The sequence below is a fragment of the Hipposideros armiger genome, unplaced genomic scaffold, assembly GCF_001890085.2.
Source record: "Hipposideros armiger isolate ML-2016 unplaced genomic scaffold, ASM189008v1 scaffold_597, whole genome shotgun sequence".
NCBI classification, from domain to species: Eukaryota; Metazoa; Chordata; class Mammalia; order Chiroptera; family Hipposideridae; genus Hipposideros; species Hipposideros armiger.
Window position 1 is genome coordinate 566,368 of NW_017731947.1, and position 20,360 is coordinate 586,727.

Consider the following 20,360-nt stretch of genomic DNA (forward strand, 5'->3'; position numbering starts at 1 on the left):
ACCCTTGGATGTATCATGTATCAACTTCTATTTTTCCCTATTGCTTAGACTTTTTGGATAATATTGAATTGAGTTTTGGAGGCCATATTGAAATTAAGTAAATAATATAGCATATTAGTTAAAAATGTGAGCTCTGAAATACTAGTTTCAAACACTGGTTCCAAGTCATACCATTGGTATATTCACAAGCAACTTATTTAACTCTGTGATTTTTAATTTCCTTATATATTTAAGAAATTTATAGAACTTAACTCATAAAATTTTGGTGGCATTGTAGTGTGTGTGTGTGTGTGTGTGTGTGTGTGTGTGTGTGTGTGTGTGTGTGAGGATTAAATAGCATGAATCATATAGAAATGAATTTGACACATAGTAACACTGAATAAAAAATTAGCCTAGTTTGTCATCATTATCATTGCCATCATCATTATTATCTTTCCCTCCTTTTGGATAATGTTCCCAAGAGACAAATGTAGCTATAAGCATTACTCACTCCTTTGAGTAACAACTGTAAGAACATTCCTCAGTAAATTTATGAAGTCAGAAGTTTAAAAATTTTATGGCATCAAATCTTTTTAACATGTATAATCACATTGAGTATTTTTTAATCTTTCTCTTTTAAAATTTAATAAATATTAATTCCTGTCCTTTAGTGTTTAGTAATTTGAATGAAACTCCCAAGTGATGCCCAAGTTAAATGCTTTCTCTACAATCACATTCCAGTTTTAATCTGTGCAAACCTTTGTATATCATTCTAAATTGTTTGTTATTATTAAAAATAAATAACTAATTAGTTTCTTAGAATAAATTCCAACTCTGTTTCTTACTTCGAAGCTAATGTTACTGATGTTTTTATTTATTTTTATTGTCATGTAACAGATATGACACATCTATAAGATAGGTTTTATATTACAAAACTATCTAACTTAAAAAAAAATCCCCACTAGTAAGTCCTTATCTAATAAAATTCAGTAGGGTAATGCCACGTCTCCTTATTTAGGACTTGTTATTAACTCATTTGTCTCTTCTGGTCACTGGTCTTTTCCAAGGCTCCAATTTGATATCCATACCTCTTGCTATACATGTCCTTAATTTATTCAACTTTGAGGCCATAGTCTTATTCATACAAGCTCTTCTTTTTGAATAACTAGCAGAGTAAGTTGACTAACACCCTAACTCAAGCTCTTGAACAAGTACCACTGGAGATTAGAAACCTAGAAATATATTTACTCAACTACTGGTGCCTGGAAGTTTTCTAAATGTGCTCATTGTTCTCGTAACCTTATTTGTCTAGCTATTATAAATCTATAATTTGTGAATTAAAAAAATATGTATCCTGATTAGCTGTTTCCCTTTGTGTCATGGCAAGTGGTATTCATCCACTTGCTCAAGAGTACCTTATGTCAAGAAACTACTGAAAGATTTACCTCTCAGTATAGACTGAATTGATGTCCAGAAGTGTCAGTGAGAGAATAAGAGAGAAAATGCCAGATGGGCTTAGGATCTGGTCAAATGTGCCAAATAAATCACACATTATAGATCTGGGTAATAAAGTAATTTTGACAATAGACTTTGGGAAGGTTTAGCCTTCTTTTCTTGAAGAGGTGCTCAGTGTCTATATACAGATGTGTCTATCACAAGTAAAAGCAAAATGGAGTTATGGAGACAAGTTGGCTTTGACCAAGTAGAAAAAGATTTCCAACAAGATTGAGTTTCTTTTAGTCACTTGAAAAGTGGTGGTTTGGGTAAGATGTGTTGGTGTCAGGGCAGAAGAAGCAAGAAAGTAAAATATAAGAGAATTAGTTGGAGTGTATTGTATGTTCCATATTGTAGAATACATCTTTCTGGAAAAAGGATAAGTTCAAACATATTTGTTAAATAAATAAATTATTTTGAATGAAACTAGAAGCATATAGGACTACCTTTGTATGGTGATCATCCAATTTTAGAGTATCGCACTGTGAAGGGTAGAGTTATTTTCTCAGGATGTATTTTCTAATCTAAAATCTATACAGAGAAGACAGTACACACTAAAAATTAACAAGGTTTATACTTCTAAAACTGTTTGCATCTGTCAATCTAAAATAGCATTAGGAAAGCTCTTAATTGTAATATAGTTTTATATTACTCATCTTACATACATGAGCTTCTACCAGGTTGTGTAAATAATTTTTAAGCTTAATTGAGTTGTAATTGACATACAATAAACTTTGAAAGTTGAAGAATGCAATTTGGTATTTTGACATAAGTATCCATCCATACAATTATCATCACAATTAAAATGATGGAACATATCAATCATCCCCAAAAGTTTCCTCATTCCCCTTTGTAATCCCTTTTTTTCACCTGTCCCCACTCCCCATCCTGTCTTCATATATCTACTGAATGTGCTTTCTGTGACTATAAAATTGGATTGTGTTTTCTAAAATTTTGTATAAGTGAAATCATAAAATGTTTTCTTTTTTGACTGGCTTTTTTCAGTAAGAATAATTTATTTTTGAGAATCATCCTTATTGAGATATATATTTGTATAAGTACTTCATTCTTTTTTATTGATGAGTATTCTTCAATTGTATTGTCAAAACACAATTTATCTGTTCACCTGTTGATAAATATCTGGGATGCTTTGAGTTTTTGGCCAAAAAAAAAATGTATTAGGTATTAGGAATTGAAGTCAATAGGCCTTTACTGTGATATTTTATGTTAATTTGGCTAGGAGTTTAGCTGTGTTTAATGTTTGTTCTAGCTGTATTTGCCAGAAGCTTCAAACTCCACTTATGTCCTCATTTTTGTTTGTTGTCTCTCCTATTGTTTTTGGTTTTTCCAAAGAACATATTTTTTCTGGTATGTAAGCAACTATATTTAAAATTAAAAATTGCATATCCTTTTTTCAAAATTTATTTTTTTAATTTATTAGGGTGACATTGGTTAGCAAAATTATATAGGTTTCAAGTGTACGCTTCCATAATACATCATCTATATATTGCATTATGTGTTCACCACCCAGAGTCAGTTCTCCTTCCATCACCATATATTTGACCCCCTTTACCCTCTTCTACCACTCCCTTACTCCCTGGTGACCACTAAACAGTTATCTGTGTCTATCAGTTTTTGTTTGTTTTCTTGTCTTGTTCATTTGTTGCTTTCAGTTTTACATTCCACGTATGCATATGAGTAATGTCATGTGGTTCTCGATTTTTTTCTGCCTGACTTGTTTTGCTTAGCATGATACTGTCAAGATCCATCCATGTTATCACAAATGGCTGTATTTCATCTTTTTTATGGCTGAGCAATACTCCATGTATATATGTACCACATCTTTTTATCCAATCATCTATTGAAGGACACCGGTTGTTTCCATGTCTTGGCCACTGTGAATAATGCTGCAATGAACATAGGGGTACATATATTTCTATGGTACAGGGAAAATTGTAAAGCCACATGCAAAAGAGTGAAACTAGACCACTATCTGTTGCCATGCACCAAAATTAACTCAAAATGGATCAAAGACCTAAATATAAGAACTGAAACAATAAATTTATAGAAGAAAACATAGGTACTAAACTTAAGGACCTTGGGTTTAGAGAAGACTTTATAAATTTGACCTCAAAGGCAAGGGAAGTAAAAGCAAAAGGAAATGAATGGGACTATATCAAACTAAACAGCTTCTGCACAGCAAAGGAAACCATCAACAAAACAAAGAGTCAACCAACCGAATGGGAGAAGATATTTGCAAACATCACCACTGATAAGGGGCTAATATCCAAAATATGTAAAGAACTCTTACAACTCAACAACAACAACAACAAAATAACTCAATTAAAACAAATGGGCAAAGAACCTGAACAGACATTTGTCCCAAGAAGACATACAAATAGCCAACAGAAACATGAAAAAATGTTCAGCTTCACTAGCTATTAGGGAAATACACATCAAAACCACAATGAGCTACTACCACACATCTGTTAGAATGGCTTCTGTCAATAAGACAAGTAATAACAAGTGTTGGAGAGGCTGTGGAGAAAAGGGAACCCTCATGCACTGCTGGTGGGAATGTAAACTGGTACCTCCACTATGGAAAACAGTATGGAGGTTCCTCAAAAACTTGAGAATAGAATTATCATACAACCTAGCAATCTCTCTTCTGGGCATCTACCCAAGAACATTTTTCTTAAATAGAGTTCACATGAGCAACTCTTTCTACCGTAATCTACTGTTACTATTCTATAGCCTTGTTGGTATGATGGTAAGAGGTGGCAGAAGAGGAAGTCTTCTATAAGCTTGTGATTAAAATTTCAGTCTTTTCATGGGACTGTGCCCTAGGCTGGGACCTACACAAGTATTTGCTAGCTTCCTTAGGTGAGACAGGAAGGCTACAGCACGTTGGAGTTGGGTAACTGATCTTTTCCCAGATCTAATAAGGCTCTGGCAAAGACTTTCCCTCTGCAAACATGTTTGTTATGGAGGATACTTTGGTTTTATTTCAAAGTGGTTACTTTTCTCTTTCCTTGCAAGAAACATGAAGGTGGTTTTCTTGATTCTCCATGGTGAGAATCTCTGGGTTTCCTGCAGATAAAATTCATAAAAATATACCTCTCTCAAGACTGTGGACCAAGGTACTTTTCACTCTTGTGCTAGTCCACACGCAGGCATCAAGAATTTTTCAAAATTAATCCTTTAAGTATTTTTTCCTGACTCCTGCAGCTTTTGGTCAAGGTAAGCTGATTTCAGCTGTGATTCTCTGTATTTCCTGTTTCTTCAGGGTTTCGGGTAACATTTTTTCCTGTTACCTTAGTTCTTTGATGGGTCCAAGAAAAGGTGTTGGTTTTCAGTTTGTTCAGAGTTTTCCTAGTGTAAGGGTGGGACTGATAACTTACAAGCCCTTTACATGTTACAGCTATAACCAGAATTCTGTTTAACTCTGTACGAAATGGCCAAGCTGTATCAAAAATGGCTGTAAAACTTCATATTCTCATCACCAGTATATGAGAACCCAGTTCCTCCATATCCTTAGCAAAAATTAGTATGGCCAGCTTTTTAAAATTTTAGACATTTTAATAGACATGTAGTGGTGGTATCTTATGGATTATTATTATTTAATGTTTCCTTGTTCATCATTTCATCACTTATATTTCATGAATTCCTACCAAGTAAATTGCATCCCCTAATTCTTTCATGCAGCCTATGCTGAAATAACTCACTTGTGATGCACATATTATTTTAAGTGTTGTTTCTTTGTTTAATTTGTGTTTTGTTTTACCCAAGGCATATGTCATATTCCTAGTCAAATTCTAAGTTCCTTAGGGAAAGTATCATTATTATTTCCTGTTTGCCCCTCCACTTGGTTTAGCACAGACTGAGATAAACTAGTACCTGTTCAAAAAGTGCTTTAAGCAATTAAATTTGAATGGTGCATGTTTCTTGACTGTCAGTAAGAATTTTTGTTTTTTGTGTATTGAGAAAAAGGTTTCCACCACTGCCAACAACAAAAGTCCTATTGTAGTGAATATTTTTGCAACTTGAAAGGAATAAATTATTAATATAGTGCTGTTAGAGTGATCCCAGCATGGTTTTATTTTTTTAATCTCTGGGTGAATGATAATCATGCCAATTGCGCCATTGATGTAGTAAGAAAATTAAAAGGTTTTAGGGCCTAATTATAAAAAGAAATGAAAAGATAAATATGCCAACCCATGCTAGTATTCCATAAAATCTTATTCATTGTTTTTACTAATCAGTGGTCAGTCTGTTTCTTACAAATGCCTTAAGATATTTATCAGGTACCTTCTAAAACCACAAAACCAAGCTAACAGATAAAAAAATGAAATAACTTTCAAAAAGAAAAAAGATAATGGTTGAAAAATTTTTGAAGGTGCTTAAAGTTAATTTTAAGCTATATCTTTTTTCTTTTTGAAAGCTATTTAGCTTTTTTATTTGTTGATATATGTACGTAAAAAGAACACCTATCCCATTGTTGGTAGAAGTTTTGATTTGGTTAATAATAGGGATTCTGATGCACTTTAATAATTTAGGTTTTCTCTGGAATTAAATAGCATTTAAAGATCAACACAAAGTTTTAGGCAGATACACTATTATATTATTTCTCATTCTCTAGACTTATCATAAATAAGGTATCAGAGTCCATTGTAGGTCATTAAAAACATTCATGCTCTTTATAAATTCAGTCTAATATTTCTGTCACTTTATAGATTGTATTGGATATTCCTACCACCTAAATTACTGTGTTTAAAGTTTTAAAAAAATGAATAAAAGTATTTTTAAAACCATATACTTAAAACACTTCTCTATATCATCCTGTATTAGACATATAATTCTAATAAGACATTGATTCAGTCATCTCTATTTCCTTCTGCCAAGTTTTCATCTGTGCTACTGATTTAACTTAATCAAACCATCTAGCTATGTATAATGGAAAAAGGAAATTAATGTTACTGAATTCTGTGCCAGGTGCTGTACTAAACCCTGATTGGTAACACTGTTTGTGCCTCACAACTGTGATCTAAGTATTGTTATAAAGACACTAAAGAAAAGATAATAAAATTACTTTTCTAAGGTTACATCAATGATAATAATAGAATCAGGATTTATACTGGACTTCAGGTGCCACCATCAATGATATTCCCTCACTGGCAGTGGTTGTCAAAGTGAGGTCTCTGGACAAAAGCATCAGCATTACCCGAGAACTTGCTAGAAAAGCAAATTCTTGGGCTTCACCCCAGACCTGAATAAAATGGGGAGGGCACCCACCGATCTGTGTTTTTTTTTTTTTATTAGTTTCAGGTGTGCAAAACAATGTAATAGTTAGACATTTATACCCCTTACAAATTGATAATCCCCCTCCCCCAATCTACTACCCCTCTGACATTGTATGTAGTTGTTACAGTTCCACTGACTCTATTCTTTATGCTGTACTCTACATCCTGTGACTATATACACACACACACACACATATCTATCTATGTCTGTCTATCTATCTATCTATCTATCTATCTATCTATCTATCTATATAAAATTATAGTTGACATTCATTATTATTCAGCTTCAACTGTACACTACAGTGGTCAGGAATCTTCACTGTCCATGAGGTGGTCTCCTTAATAAGACAAGTGTCCATCTGATACCCTACAAAATCTTTACAACATTATTGATTATATTCCCCAAATTGTCTTTCATATCTCTGTGGCAATCTTGAGGTTACGTATCGTGCTTTCTAATCCCCTCCCTCATCCCCACCCCCTCCCAACTAGCAACCATCAGTTTTTCCTCCATATCTCTGAGACTGTTTCTGATTAGTCTGTTCATTTATTCTGTTCTTTAGATTCCACATATAAGTGAGATAATATGATATTTGTCTTTCTTCGTTTGACTTATTTCACTTACCAGCTATTATCTTTTAAAATATTGCTTTATCCATTCCATTTTTACTTCAGGGTTTCTTTTGCATTTATACTAAAATCTGTTATTATATCCCATGTTTCCTACATTCTTTTTGTTTGTATTTTCCATCCCTTTTTCTCTCTTTAGCCTGGATTTTTTTTCTGCTAGCTTCATTTTCAGTTCAATCTTCTCATATGTGTTGAATTCTGCTTCTAAATTGATTGAGTTATTAATTTCAATTTTTATAATTTTTATTTTTATAATTTATTTTTGGAATACATACCGAAGGTGCCAAAAAATGTATACAAGTAGACGCTTTGGTCAACATTGCTCAAGCAGTAGTTCACCATAATCAGAAGTGTCTGACACTGATGGTAACCACTTTGAGCACCTCTTGTAATTGCAAAAATCAAATGTGACTTGTATTCATCTTTTGTTATTGGTATATTTTAAGTATTACAATTTTAATAGTTTTTCCCTTCTTAAAATGTGTATACATTTTTTTGGCACCCTCTGTATTTTTGGTTCCCAAATCTTTGCTAAAATTATCAACTTCATCTTTTTATTCCTTGAACAAATTACAAATTAATGAAAATTCAGACCCAGACCTATTACTCCCAAATAATTTGTTATTAAACATTGATCTATAACAGAAACTGGAGGTATACTGTGTTATGAACATCAAGCACAACTGTTATTTCTGAACAGCATAAAAGGACATATCTATGATTAACTCTATTAACTGTAAGGATATATCATAGAAAGCAAGGTAGCTACACTCTAGCCAGTAAAGAAGAAAGGGAAATTTTATTTGAAGGCATGATCACATTAAGTACATGAGGGTAAGAACAACACAAGTCATCATATTTCAGACAGGGAGTCATGGAATTTCTCCTGTTCACAATAGGGAGGACTAGAAGTCCAATTGGAGCTATGAGGACTTCGGTCATGGGACCTCAGTCCAGCTTTCAGGCATGTATGGATATCAAATATTGGCTGAATGGAATTCTCAGAGTAGCAGACAATCCCCTTGTCCTTCTCTTTGTGGGATAAAAGAGAGATCCACAACAGCAAAAAGTCATTCCTTGAAATGAAACCCAATCCATTACCTCTACAGTATTGATAATGATGAAACAGGAGTGGCAGGATTTTATATTTCCAATATGGTTTTGCCTTGATAAGAAACATAATAGAGAAGGTATTTTCCTAAAAATTAGGGGGGAGGGGAAGTGGCAATATAATAAAAATTTTAGTCAATATTTTTTTATTAGGATATAACCACAAGTTAAAAGAACAACTTATTTTAGGATGTGTTTTTTTAAAAAAAAAGTTTAAATGATGAGAATGATATAGAATACTAATTTTACTTCTAAACTTTTTGACAGTGGCTTTACATTTCTGGTTCAGTTCAAAGTTCTTAAAAATGTGAAAGTTTTCATGGCAAAAAATTAGTTATCTTAATATCTTTCTAACTTTTTTTCAAAAGGTTAATTTTGTGTTCATATTTGCATACTTTCTTTAGATAAATATTATTTTCATGACATTTGCCTGAAGTGTTATTGTATTCAATCTCTAAGGCACCTAGAAGGAGAGAGTGTCAAAATACTGGATAAAATCTGTCATTATGAATGTGTTTGAAAATGGTGTTGACTATAAATATACAGAAAATTGACACTGAATAATTCTCCCTAGTTAATAATTTTCTAACAAAGATATTAGCACGGCAAAATCCATATTTTGACTCTGAATCCATATTAAGAACATTATCTTTATTATAATTAAATTTGAATTGTTGAAATGTGGTGTAGAACAATACTTAATTTATCACTATAACATGTCTTTTGGGCTATACTAACTTTGAAAATGATCTGTTTTGCAGAAGATAAATGACAAGATTTGTTTGTGTGTGATGTAATACACTGTAGTTTAAATGAACTACTTTATAATGGTCATAATTTAGACCTAGGTATTCCTAAGTGTGTTGAGAACTGTCACAATGAGTCCAGTGATGGTTTGGATTGACAGTGTAGGGCCTGTGGGAATCATAAAATATTACCAGTAAAGGCTAAGTTCCAAATGGAAGATTTCAGCATTAAGTTTTGCTCCTACTATGAAATGAAAGAAATACGAAGGAAAGATGTGAAAGTTAGTGAAGATTTCAAGAACTGAAACCTAACATGAAAGTTAACAAGTGGTAGAACATATAAAAGATATATGTTCTATTCTACTGGAGAAAGATTTTTTTTTCCATAAAAAAGTTTTGATTAGGAGTGAAAAATAAACCACATTGAGGTGGAGATGGGTGGACCATTTTAAGTGCAGTGAAGGATTTATGCAGAGGACTCGAATGAAAGGTTGTGTGATACAATTAAGCAATATTATAAAGAGACTAAAATACCATAACAAAAAGTGGGCTTCCATTTTAAGTAAGATGAATCATTGAAGTTTCCTTTGACAGCCATCTAAATCCAACTCTCTTCACATTTGAAAGAAGGGGAAGGGGGGGAAGGGGGGGAGGGAGGAAGGGAAAGTTCATACAGAGCAAATAAAGGAACCCAAAACTCATCTATGCAATTTTACTAGTAGACAAAACAAAAGGTTAAATTACACAAATCTAGCAAAATCCAAACCACGACAGAATCAACAGACACTGCACTGCTTAAAGTAGGAGGGGAATGATGGGAGCTTAGACATTGTTAACACAGATGAGATCACCCCCAAAGCCCTGGTACCTGGTAGATCAAAGCACTGACTCGCATGAAATAAAAAGGAGTGGGCTTGGAAATATACCAGGTCAGAGGTAGCAGCCTCAGGAATGCATCCCTTCGGAAGAGAAAGGCAGCAACTGGAAAAAAGGAGGTGCCTGTTGGAACTTTAAAGATAAGCAAATGATAGAAAGAAGACATTCAATATTTTCCAGAAACAAAAAGAAAAAAATCATAAAAACAGAACACACACCAACTCCCTTCTCCCTCCCAAAAGAAGAGCCCTTGAATTAAAGAAGTTGAACTTTCAGTACACCAATAAAAGCTAGCACTCTTGAACAACAACAACAACAACAACAACTATATATATATATATATATATAAATATATATATATATATATATAAATATATATATATATATAAATTTTTCTTCCAAAATTCTTCATTCCTTTCTATATATAACTGTTATTGATCATCCAGGAAAACGAGACATTTCAACAACAGAAAATGACCGAAAACATCTTTAAAAGGCATCTTTATAGAAGATCTTGAACTCTTGTGCTTGCCATGAGCTCCTTTTACAATAGGATAAAGCCATGGATTCCATTTCAGAAAAATGTTCTAAATTTATTCATAACGTAAAATACAGTTGACCCTTGAACAACATGGGTTTGAACTGCGCGAGTCCACTTATGTGTGGATTTTTAAAATAAATACTGTTAACTTATTTTCTCTTCCTTATGATTTCTTAACGTTTTCTTTGATCAAAGTTACTTTATTGTAAGAATGCAGTATATAGTACCGAAAACATACAAAATATGTGTTAATTAGCTGTTTATGTTATAAGGCTTCTGGTGACCAGTAGGCTATTAGTAATTAATTTTTGGGGGGAGGGATCAAAAGTTATATGCAGTTGTTAAACTTTGCAGGGATGAGCGATTCTCCCCCCTGCCCCGTGTTGTTCAAGAGTCAACTGTATATAGGATTGCAAAGGATAAAAAATATATTCAAATAAAAACTTAAAAGTATTTATTAAATTTGTATAAAATAATTACGTTGCTTCTTTGTTATCACATTAAATAATATCTAGCAATAACTGTCTTGATATTGAACATTAATGTGTGTACATAATGTTATGAGATATGTGAAACAACTATAATGTGATACAAAAATACCTGAGACCTCCACAGGAGACAAATTAACAAGAACTGCTAATGCTACTGTCATTCAGTACCTTCATTTATAGCACAAGTTAATGCAAAATTTCAGTGAGAAATTAATGAAAAAATATATTTATGCAAGCTTACAGGCTGCACAGGTGTGCTTGCATGCGTGCATACTTACTACTTCTTTCTCCTACTCCTCAAAAATAAAATCTCATTGGTAGTGTAGGAGACAATAGGATGGGAGATGTACACATCAGCATATCATAAATATGTACCTTTTCCAATCTTTTTTTTTTAACAAGAATTTCATTTTATTTTTTCATCCAGAATAGTTGGCAATATATTCTTTTTTTAAATTAAAATTTATTGGAGTGACAATGGTTAGTAAAATTGCATAGGTTTCAGGTGTACAATCCTGTAATATAGCTCTATCTATCACATTGTGTGTCCACCATCCAGAGCCAGCTCTTCTTCCATCACCATATATTAGATCCCGTTTACCTTCATCTACCGTCCCCCGCCCCTCTTACCCTCTGATAACTATTAAACTATTGCCTGTGTCTATGAGTATTTGTTTCTTCATTTGTTTGTCTTGTTCCTTTGTTGTTTTCAGTTTTATAACCCACATATCAGTGAAATCATATGGTTCTCGACTTTTTCTGTCTGACTTATTTCGCTTAACATAATAATCTCAAAATCCATCTATGTTATAGCAGACAGTGTTATTTCATCTTTTCTTATACAGTGGCCAAGACATAGAAACAACCAAAGTGTCCGTCAATAGATAATTGGATAAAGAAGATGTGGTATATATACACAATGGAATACCACTGTACCTCTTCCAATCTTAAACCTCTCCCTCCAAAACACTACTGTATGGTTCCAAATTTTTCAGTTTGAAATTTCAATTAGAAAAATAACTTTTAAAAGAAACTGCTAAAAACAGAATATAATTCAGAGTATATTTGGTCTGCAATATTTAAAAAGTTGCATTTTTTAAAAATTAAAGTTCACTAAAAATCAAGTTGCACAGACTTATGATTACTTCCTTTCTGTTGTAATCTGAAATTAATTATCTATCATCCATCTATCTATCATCTATCTATCCTCAACTCTATTATTGGCTTACCATGACTAAGAAAATGGGGGACAATTACACAACATTGGGTTCCTAAAATTGCGCGTGCATACATGTGTGTGTGTGTGTGTGGGGGGGGGGGTCAAACAGGAAAAACAAAACAAAACAATGATATCAGAGAAACTTTGTGACTTTTACAATATTGCTTTGAGTGCTTAAGCTGATAATGTTTTCTCTCTGAAGGGTTTTTAGAATAGAGGTATATATTTTTTGAATGCTATAAGGGAGGTAGCACCATAAAAAGTTTTGTAGGTAAACCTGATTTATTTCATCTTAATTTTCTTTTCATGACCTATATCAGTGCTATGTAAAGGTATCTTTAGGGAAGTTTTTACTATACTTATAAGGAAATTGTGAAGAGGAATGAGATCATATTGACGTCTTTATATAAAGTTGTAATATTGAAAGCATTTTCTCATTCATGATCTTGTTATATATTCACAAATCAATAAGGTTGGAAAGGCAGCCGCTATTATCTTTTCTACCCAATTCCTCTACCCCACCTTGTTCAAAAAGACATCCCATTCAGGTTACAGAATTAGATACTTGACCTGGACAAGTTTGGTCATATTTTTCACTTTATAAGTAAAGACATTTTACTTTGCACAGTTCATGCAGCCCAAATTGAACTAGTATTTTCTTAAACTTTTCAACAAGGTTTTAATCCAATAACTGTGGTTGACACCTTAGTTTCTATATTTAATCCTAAATTTTCTCAGAGTTTTCATGGCGCTTCATGATGAAGGAGATGGTTTTATCTCCCCAGAAGGAAGAACTCCCCAGCCTTAGAAAAAAGATGCTTGTTATCTCTGGATATGTAGAAAATGCTAGGTTGGTAGCTTCCAACCACAATGTGGTCAATTTTCCATTACTAATTTAAAGTCAGGAAAAAGGACCTGAGGACCATGTACTTTCAGGTAATTCTCTGTGAACCCACAGATGGAGACGTCTGTCACTTACCATTGACACCATGAATTCAGGTTACTCCAAGTCTATGCTTTCAAGAGAGGGTTGTTTCCTCTTAAAATAGAATTGCACTTTTACAAAATTATTTTGTAAGCTCTTCAATTTTTTTCATCTGACTTTAGTGGGCAGAATAGAGCAGACACCTCATTCACCACCACCCCTACCACCATGTCCTAATTGAAATTAATTACACACACATGCACACACACTAATAAATAGTAGCTGATAACAAACACTACTAAATAGTAGGAAGGCCAGCTGCCTTCTCTCTCAGTGCATTTTCTCTTACACATGCCATTTGTGATATTGGGGTTCAGTGTTCTCTAATATACTCCAAGGACACGTTTTGGTAATAATAGAAATGCAGTCTAGAATTTTTTATGCATGTGATACATGATTTATAAACCCTCCTCATCCAAATTATTTTTAATTGCATATTATTTTTGCCTTAACACAAGGTCTTTTAAGTATATCTGTTCTCTAGGTTTCTTTACTAATCTAATAGTTACCATTTTCTAATATTTCATAATAGTTTTCACAGCATCTCATGTTGCTCCCTCAAATATAAAATTGATTATGGGGAATAATTTTCAGCAAGAGATAAAAACTAAAAGGAAAAAACTGATTCTGTACTTATGCAAATATTTACAATAATAAAATTTAATAAAGGAATAAAGAATGCCACTACATAAAGTATTAAATCTTTCCCACACCTTTTGCTGATGAACTTACTAAATAAAATAATCTCAAAGACATTGGAACAATTGTCCTTATATATTACTATATTTTATTGTGTGTTTTCCTACATATTAGTTTTGTTCCTAAAAAGTCATAAAGTCTTAATTTCATGAACATTTTCCCATAATATAAAATTTGAAATTATATGTGTAGTATTGGATATTGGCTGTGTATAACAGTAAAAATATCTTTGTGATTACCATTTTCAGTACATACATAATAAATCCTTATATCACTGGTAAATTATTTTTTAAGGTGTTCAAGGAAATGGAGCTGATAGGTAGTTACTGATAAAGTAAAAGTTGCTTAGTTACCGTTACAGTGAATGCTCTCTGCAGGTAAACATATTTTTTTTCTGATTTGTTTACTGCTTCATATGTGGAATTAATAAATGAAAACTTATGATTAAAAGTAATATGGGAGCTATAGGAGAAAACGTTAAAGCACAAAGGAAAACCTAAGCCCCAACTTGGTGATGGTGGACTGACAACAAAGTGTGTGTGTCTTCTGATCCTGAGAGCCTATACTTGTCAGTAGGGGGACACAGATAGTACAAATACTTTCATAATGTTAATTTGTATATGAAATGTCCATAGTATTGAAAGCACTTCTTGATACTTCTCATTTCTTTTTATATGACATTATAGTTATTTATTTATCAATAATAGTATATGTCAACCACTTGAGCAAAACATTTTAACCTGCATTTATATAATCCTTAAAATAATCCTGTAGGGTTGATATTATTTCTTTATTTTACGTCTTAGGAAACACAACTTCACAAAGTTTAAATCCCTCAGTGAAAGTCTCATAGAAAATAAGTAAGTACAAAAGTGAATGTGAAATTCGATTTCAGCTTTGTGTAACTCACATTTAGGTTCTTACCACTCCGTGGTGCTTGGGGCTCCCTTTTTGTAGGGTTGCTTACTATTCATCTGAATTCATTTCTTGACATCACTGTACACACAATCCTACAGGTGAAAGGTGGCTAATGGATATTTAATTTAGAAGGATCTGGTGGATATAGTGATATACTAAGAGACCTGGAGAAACTATCAGGAATCTTGGGTTCCAGTCAGTCTCTGACTGCAACAACATGACCTTGAATAAGTTAGTTCACCTTTGTGTGCTTCATATTCTTAAAATATAAAAAGAGAACTAATTGTGTTGTAAAAATTACATAAGATCATGGATTTGAAATCTAGAGCACTCTACAAATTGGAACCATTGATAACATGGATAAAATTGATAATCCCAGGGTTGACTTTATTCCAACTTTAGCCCTTCAATGCCATTATACTGGCCAAACCTTGAAACCCTTTGTTTTGTGGTATATATTTCACCCTCTGTTTGTATTTTCTCCTTGGAAGACAGCCACCGGAAGTTTTTTATAATAGTATGAAAAGGAAATACGTAGAGTCTTGAACCTAAATATACAATTTATGATCATTTCACATATTTCTTAATAATTGATGCTTTTGGTAAATCCCGGAAAAAAATGCTAAGAGGCAGGAGTAGATCAGTGAGTTTAAAACCTCATTTATTATTTATGTGATATTGACTGTTGTTTCTTCACACAGCCACAGCAGTAATTTTGTGTGACTTGACGAAGATATTAAATTGATGCTAATTTTATAAACAGTTTTCTCTGCCCTGGAGATCCCTCCAGCAGCAGGTGGCTCCCTTGAGCTATACTTTCTATGATTCAGAAGTCTGACTGCCAGGGATTCTCCTACCACTTGGTAGATGGCAATGCCCTCTAAATACCATGGAAGGAAAGGCCAGCTAACTCAAGAAAATCCAGATAATCATGTTGCTTTCAAAGTACTCAAGTGTTAATCCTGTGTTTCTTAATATATGCTTGGAATATGGTAATATACATTTCTCTCCTTTATTAAGAAAACTTGAGTGTGTTCTCTAGTTTCCCTGATTCAAGGTTTATTATGTATTGAATTTATAATTCTCTTGAGGTTAAATAGATAGAAAAGATTAAGCGATTCATTGACATGCTCATCTATTATAAATATTTCTGCCCTCATATGCTTCACAGTGATAAGAAAGATGAAGGTAAATGAATTACACATCATACTGTTAACAGTTGACGTTTCACCAAATCAGGTGGATATTTTTCCTTTATTAGATCAACACTGTGTGGTGATTCCTGTGCATAGTTGGAAATACCAGCCAGGGTATGTTGATGATAAGTGATTTCAGGTTTTATATTTTAAACATTTTGTATTGGGAAGGCATCAAATGGTTTTATATTTCCCTTGATGCTGGCAGATTAATTTCGAAGTACAGAATTCTGCATCTGTTTTGCCACAGTCTGTCCCTCATTCTGGAAGGTGGGGCTATGTGCAGAGAGTGTTGGGAGTTCCCCAAGTTTAGTTGCTTAAGTTTCAGGCCAGAAATTTTATTACCCTATAAGGTGGCAGAAAATGACTCCCAAGATAATTAAAACCAAATGAAAAATGAGCAAATATAACTCCAACAAATAAGTAAACATACCCAAGCACCAAGTCAGGGGCTCCAATGCTAAATACCTTCAGAAATCAGACAGATAATAAAGATGAGTGAAGCACATCAGTGTTGGGAAAGAGTAGTGGGAAAATGGAGATTTCTTGTCTGCCTGACAGTATTCATAGTCAAAAACTTTAAATCTATATGCTAACTAAAACAAAACGGATCCAGCCGCAATCTAATGTTGAATGCATGTTTAAAGCCCATGCAGTGAAGTTACAATAATCTGGACTCTGGCCTCTTCCCTATGCCCTATGTTGTTTTGTTCTGGAATATATAGTGCTGATAAGAGAAGAAAGAGCCATGACCAGCTGTGGGCATATTCTTTCTACCAGCTGCAGAAACCTAGATGGATAAGATCCAGATAAAATTAAATAGAGAAAAATAATTCAAAAGGGACACATTTTAGTAGAGGTAACTTCCGAATCAAGATCGTTTGATGTGCCTCCAAAGTTTCTTCAGAACAAACCAGGCTCTTCTGTTTTTCAGAATAGAATAGATATCATTCATATAAATTGGCTGTTTTGACATTTATTCTGGTAAATCCCAGCTTTCTCTTAAACAATATAAATGCTATTTATTAGAGTTCAAGGGAGAACTGGACAAAGTCTGCTACTTCTTGAAATAAACATAGCATTTTAGAAATAAAATAAAACTTAGAGAATATTCAGATAAGAATATTCTTATCTTACAGATGAAAGTCTGAGTTTCAGTTAGGTTAGATAACCTAAAGTACAAAAATATTTTTAAATGACTAGAGCCCTTGTTTCTTAACTTTATGTTCATATTATTTCCATCCTCTCAGTTGCGGGCAAAATATAAAGCATCTGCTATATTTCTACCTACTTTAATACTTTCCAAGCCAATACCTCTATGCAATAATAACTATACAGGTTTACCCAGTTGGAAAAACCATTAAATTCCACAAAAAACAATTAATATTGGTAACTCGAATACAACCAAAGCAGCATTTACTTCTCGTAGCACAAACACAGTTTTACCTCCTGTGGCAGCAGGTGCCATTAGATATTTTCCTTTCAAATATGGAGACTTCCTGTCAAGGCACAGTGACATCTTCTATAAACAAACAGGCTGGATGGAGACCCTGTCTCTTGAGGTTTATGTGTAACATCCAACACACTGTCAGCGCTCACTAGAAGACAATATTTGATGATACCTCTTGCAACTTATTCGTTTAATGAGCTACACATGGAATTCTTCAAATTCAGTGTAATCATATGCTACGAATTTTCCAAATTTAATGATGCATCTCCATCTCATTCACATTAAGTCATGTATAATCAGGATGTTATTTGTAGAGCATTCTAGGATCCTGCTCCGTGTTCAGGTGCTCTTGTGAACCAGAAACACTTTGAGGCAAAAGTTTGCTTTAATTCAGAGCAATTGACTCTACTCTGCATAGTCCACTATTTAAATAATACTATGCCCTTGAAAGTTTTATCATTGTATCTTTGCATTGTCCTTTTATCTATTCATTCAAGTACTTCTGAGCATTTTTAATGTATGCACTGAGCACTGAACTAGATGCTGACATGACAACAAACGGTTCATAGGTGGAAGGATTGCCATCTCTCTGGACTATGGGAAGGTCTCAGTAATTGTTCACTCTAAATTAAATTTGAGGTAGAAACAAATCAGAAAAAATATGTAAGACATAGTAAAAGTAGCAATTAAAGAATAAAAAACCTTTCTGTAATGTTGGCAAGAAGTGTTTGCCAAGATGGCAGAATAGGTAAACATTATGCCTGCCGCCTCCTAGTGTCACATTAACATTACAACTAAATTATAGGACAGTCAACCTTGAGAATCATTTGAAGACTAGCTGAACAGAATCCTTGTAGCTAAGGCTATAAAGAAGAGGTGACATCGAGACCTGTATGAGGGGTGGAGACATGAAATGGGCTGACCCCAAACCCACAGGTCATGATTGAGTACTGGGAGGGACACCTTGGCAGTGGAGGACTCCCCTGAAGAGTTAGGGATCTCAGCCCCACACTGGCTCAGCAGCCCAGAGGTCCAGTGACTGGACAAGTAGTTCCCACAGCATCTAGCAATGAGAATTAGTGAGGATTCCATCTGTCTGTCTCAGTGAGACAAAAGGCAGCTGGAAACCCAGACATCCTCTTAAAGGGCCAGTGCACAGACATACTTGCTTGCAAGTGCTCACCCTGGATTCCAGCAGAGAGGTGGCAAGGAAATTTAGCAATATATTAAAAATATCATGCACCACATTAAGTGGGATCCCTTCCTGGTGTGCAAGATTAGATCAATATCCACAAATCAATTAACATGATACACCACACTAATAAACTGAAAGATAAAAATCATGTGATCATATCAATAGATGCAGAAAAAGCATTTGACAAAATCCAGCATTTATTTATGATAAAAACTCTCAGCAAAGTGAGAATAGAAGGAACATTTCTGAACACAATAAAGGCCGTATATGACAAACCCACAGCTAATATCCTATTCAATGGGGAAAAGTTAAAAGCATTTTTCTTAAAATCAGGAACAAGATAAGGATGTCTACTTTCACCACTTTTATTCAACATAGTATTGGAGGGCCTAGAAAAGAAAAAGAAATAAAAGGCATCCAAACTGGAAAGGAAGAAATAATACTGTCACTATTTGCAGATAGCCTAGGGTATAGTCAATAGTATTGTAATAGCTATGTAGTGTGTCAGATGAATAATAGACTTATTAGGGTTATCACTTTGTGAGGCATATACATGTCTAATCATTGTGTTTTGTACACCTGAAACTAACTTTTAAAAAAGTCTTGCTCTAAGTGTATAGAGGACAGAATCTTTTACTAGAAAATAAGAGTGTTCCCCAGAGAAAGTGATATTTGAAAATCCAAAAACTCCCTGATCAATGAGAATTAAATAAGGCCTTTCATGTTCCTCAGCATTAGAATCAGTGCACACGTTACTTTGTTTCATGATGTATATGATCTTTTAATAAAAGCTTATGGCTTTAATCAAACAGATCATTGGTAGCATCTGTTAAGCTCACTTTATTTTTTATCAAATAATAAAGAACAGCAGGAGGAGGATGTATATTTATCTATACAAGAAATGCAGGGGAAAGTTTTCAAGAGAAGACAACTGATGGACATAAAAGCTTTTAAGTACAGTGGCTTTATTGTGACATGGTTTGTGATTCAGGGCTTAAACCAAGTAGGCTTCCTGTAAGCACTCTGGAATATTTTCCTCAGGGTTCTCCCAGTCTCTACTACGGTTCACTGCATTTCAACCTATTCTTCAAGGTTTTAGGATCCCTATTCTCTTGCATTTGCTTGCCTCAATTTTCCTGAATAAAAACCTTTCTCTCCAGTTCTCTCTCTCTCTCTCTCTCTCTCTCTCTCTCTCTCTCTCTCTCTCTCACACACACACACACACACACACACACACACTTTTTTCGTTATACCAAGATGCTGTGATTTGGCAAAGCAAAACAAAAGGTGTAAAAAATATTCAAACTTTTTGACCCAAGATTTTGTACCTAGGATAAATGTCAAAAATCATCAAAAATTATTTTACTGTTATATTATTTGTGTCACAAACAATAAAAAATCTGGATTCTCCAACATATAGTATTTTGATAAATTGTGATACATTCAAATACCATGTAGATATTAGTAGCTTTTAGAAGAATACTCAATAAATATATTTCTAAAATACCATTTGAAAAAATGTAAAGCAAAT